General features: G+C 40.3%; 2 non-coding genes across 2 annotated transcripts; one reads left to right on the top strand and one right to left on the bottom strand.

Annotated features, from left to right (window-relative positions):
• Positions 1-1,461: 1,461 nt before the first annotated feature.
• TRNAS-AGA (transfer RNA serine (anticodon AGA)) lies at positions 1,462-1,533 on the bottom strand. The gene has a single exon. It is a non-coding gene; the product is annotated as a tRNA-Ser (tRNA).
• Positions 1,534-1,741: 208 nt separating this feature from the next.
• TRNAS-GGA (transfer RNA serine (anticodon GGA)) lies at positions 1,742-1,813 on the top strand. The gene has a single exon. It is a non-coding gene; the product is annotated as a tRNA-Ser (tRNA).
• The last annotated feature ends 2,129 nt before the right edge of the window (positions 1,814-3,942 follow it).

The following is a 3,942-nucleotide window of genomic DNA, read 5'->3' as shown; positions in this document are numbered from 1 at the left end:
GTAAACGTGATCAAGGATGAGAATGGTGACTTGCTTGCAGACTCTCCATCAATCCTAAACAGATGGAAAAACTATTTTGCGCAACTACTAAATGTACATAGGCCAGATAGAAATGATCGGGACGAAATTGAAATACAAACTGCTGAGCCATTTATACCCGAACCCACGCTTTCAGAAGTCGAAATTGCGATAGAAAATCTGAAAAAGTACAAGTCTTCAGGTATCTGTTTGCAAACAGATGTGTCTTATGATTGAAATTTATATATACTTATTCTATTATATTACTAGGCATATCTGAAAATATAAAATATAAAATGAATTGTAAATTACAACAGATATAGCCTACAACTTCGACGGGCCAGGTTGAAAGGGAAACAATTCAAAATTAAAGTTCAGAGAATCCTGCATTTTGAAGCTTTATGTTGCTGTGAAAAATCAGAGGATTCTTAATCCAAATTCAAATCATGTTTAATATATGTTGTAAGTTTCCAAATTGGATGTTTCACAGCAACATGAAGCTTTAAACTTCAGTTTTCTCAAAAGTTTGAATTTTGAGTTGTTTCCCTTTAGAACTGGTCCGTCGATATTTGCAGGCCGATCTGCAATTACTTTGGCAGTCTCCTATCGATACCCCTTTCCTTTTGAGTGCTAATACCGCATACACAAAACTGAGCCATAGTTTATTATTCCAAAATATTATTTAAAGAAGTAAATAGACTTTCAACTACAAAATACACTATTAAGCACATTAATAAGATACTTCGTTTTCCTCTTTTAATGCCCCTACAATTTGTTATTCCATTTTTAATGGAACATATTTTTATCCATTAAAAGTACTGAAAATTTTGAATGATTTATGGCTGCTGGGTCGGTAGTAGTCAGTATCATTTAAGTTGTGCTTATGTTTGAATATAAATCCCACACAGAAATAGGGGTAATGCAATGAAACATGAAAGCATTCCATCGAGGATCCTCCATCTTGCCATGTAAGAAATATTTATCATCAGAAAGACTGTTGCTGGTCATGTTTTCAACCCAGCTATCCCTGCTGAGAGAACAACAGGATCCAGTGTGCAACAGATCGCCTACCAACAATCTTTTATCTCCTGGGAGAATACTAAATCTGCCAGAGACACATGATACCGAATCTATCGCAGTTCAACTAGAAACAATAAGATTAAAAACGCAAAATACATTCGAAACCCTCATTCAAGTACTTAGTTAGGTGAAGATTCTAGATTTAGAATCTGACATAAAAGGTCTAAAATAGAGAACTCTTTAGTTAAAATGAAATGTGTTTGCTAATAGGTAACAGGGTTCTTCCAATGCCTTGACATGGTAGTGTGGTACAAAAAACTACACTTTCAAAAATTCAGATTCCCACAATCATGCATAAATGTATAAAACAAGCACAACAATTTCACTAAATGATGAGAGAGAGATGGAACGGAGAAAAATTCTCTCCGGCGCCGGGATTTGAACCTGGGTTTTCAGCTCTCTGTGCTGATGCTTTAACCACTAAGCCACGCCGGATACAATCCCGACACCGTTGAGAATCGTCTCAGATTAAGCTCCATCTCTTGGGTTCCCTCTAATGGCCGCCCTCTGCACTACGTCATAGATGTCTATGCACGCAGGACCGAAGTCCATAGGCGGCAGAGGGCGGCAGAGGGCGGCCATTAGAGGGAACCCAAGAGATGGAGCTTAATCTGAGACAATTCTCAACGGTGTCGGGATTGTATCCGGCGTGGCTTAGTGGTTAAAGCATCAGCACGGAGAGCTGAAAACCCGGGTTCAAATCCCGGCGCCGGAGAGAATTTTTCTCCGTTCCATCTCTCTCTCATCATCTGAGAAAGCAGAATATCTGCATGGAAATATCATATGTACTTCGGTACATCAAAATAAATTTCACTAAAACATTACCATTTACAGATCACTCCTGGACTGAGAGGTATATAATTTGTAACACAGGAAAAGAAAAAAGTGAAAACAACTTTTGAAGGAGTTGGGAACTCCTATCGGTGTTTGGTTAAAAGTTGAAGAAGAAACATCTTCTGCTCATCTTTCATTGTACCCTACTTGTTAAATTAACTTGTAACAATATGTTATACAAATATGTATCCAGATGCATCTTCAGATACTATAGCATTTCCTTTAGCTCCTTATGTAGGGCTGCCGGGTATCTCAGTTGGTAGAGCAGCTGGCTACGGACTGGAAGGTCCGGGGTGCGATCCCAGGTGGTGACAGGATTTTTTCTCGTTGCCTCCTATAAAATTGAGTACCGGGTCTTTCCCAGGGGTAAAAGACGGTCAGAGCGTGGTGCCGACCACACCACCTCATTCTAGTGCCGAAGTCATGAAAAGCATGGGGCTCTACTTCCATGCCCCCATATGCCTTCATGGCATGTTACGGGGATACCTTTACCTTTTACCTTATGTGGAGCACGGGGCTACAACAAACAAGCGCCACTTTGTCCAAGCACCACTTTGTCATGTTCCTGGCTGGGGGCATTTTGAGATAACTCAAATAATATGTCGGTGTGGACAGACATTCAAAGCTAGTTAGCTGGTGTTGTTCTGTGAACTTCTCACACGTTATCTACCGTTATTGTGTTGGAGATAAGAATGTTGGAAGGAAGGAAGAAAATGACTCTGCGCATGCATAGAACAGCACTCCACCCACGCTGCCGCATTTCCAGGAAACATCAGTTGTTTCTGAGTGGAACACGTGTGTCTACCTTGTGCTTATAAACGTGTATTTCCTGCTTATGTTGTTTTTATTTAATTTCTGTATATAGTATAATGCTATTTGTGAATATAATAGTACAGTAGGTATGATAATGTATGTGATATGATGTTTCTGTAGCGAGGCAACCCACCGCTGCTCAGCGCACAGATGAAGTGTCAGAAGTCTACTCCTCCTTCGTGACGTGAATCAGCATTTTAAACTATGCACATAATTTTGTTATGGAAGAACATGTTAATGTTATGCTTTATTTAACGACGCTCGTAACAGCAGAGGTTATATCAGTGTCGCCGGTGTGCCGGAATTTTGTCCCGGAGGAGTTCTTTTACATGCCAGTAAATGTACCGACATGAGCCTGTCACATTTGGGCACACTTAAATGCCATCGACCTGGCCCGGGATCGAACCCGCAACCTCGGGCATAGAAGGCCAGTGCTATACCAACTGTGCCAACCAGGCCGACAAGAACATGTTGGATTGCAGTTTTCCTTTGTGTGTATTACTTCATTTATTTTTTTTAATTTGCGGTATTTAGCGGAGATAACCGCTTGTTAAAAAATTAGAGTGACACCACTGGATATATAAACAGATCTGCACGTGCGATTATTGGAGTTGGAATGTGTTAACCTTACGACCAGAGATTTCAAGCTGACTTCGAAGCTGCTGAACAAGCATGTCCATAAGCGAAAGTGTTAATATTTTAATTTCAAATAATCATAATACATTCTTATTACAATGCATCTTCGCCATCACGCCCGTGACTGATCAAGTGTCCGGTAGGGCCGGGGGGGGGGGCGCGCTTCTGCCGCTTGCCAGTCAGTCGTCGCGACGTGATGGCGAAGATGCACTGTATTAAGAATTTTATACAATATAGGTCACTAGCCTATACAACGCAGAATGAGAGAAGAGCTGACTTTATTTAGAAATAGGCCTATGTAGATAAATTAACATGGAACAACCTCAAGTGAAGCATTCATATCAGGAAATAATATTATTTATTTTTTTTGTCTATTTACCATCCCCTAGTTAGTTTCTTCTCACTATGTAGTACAGTATGGGAGGTAACTTAGGCATGGAGTTCTACCTCCTTGGCCCCAAAACACCTTCATTGCATGTAAAGGCAACATCATTACATTTATTACTTCTCTCCAAAACATGACGGCCTTCTCTCACACTCTTCACCACTTAAGTGTAGGAA

The sequence above is a fragment of the Periplaneta americana genome, chromosome 5, assembly GCF_040183065.1.
Source record: "Periplaneta americana isolate PAMFEO1 chromosome 5, P.americana_PAMFEO1_priV1, whole genome shotgun sequence".
Lineage (NCBI taxonomy): Eukaryota > Metazoa > Arthropoda > Insecta > Blattodea > Blattidae > Periplaneta > Periplaneta americana.
The sequence above is the reverse complement of the archived record's forward strand: the minus strand, read 5'-3'. Positions and strand labels throughout refer to the sequence as shown.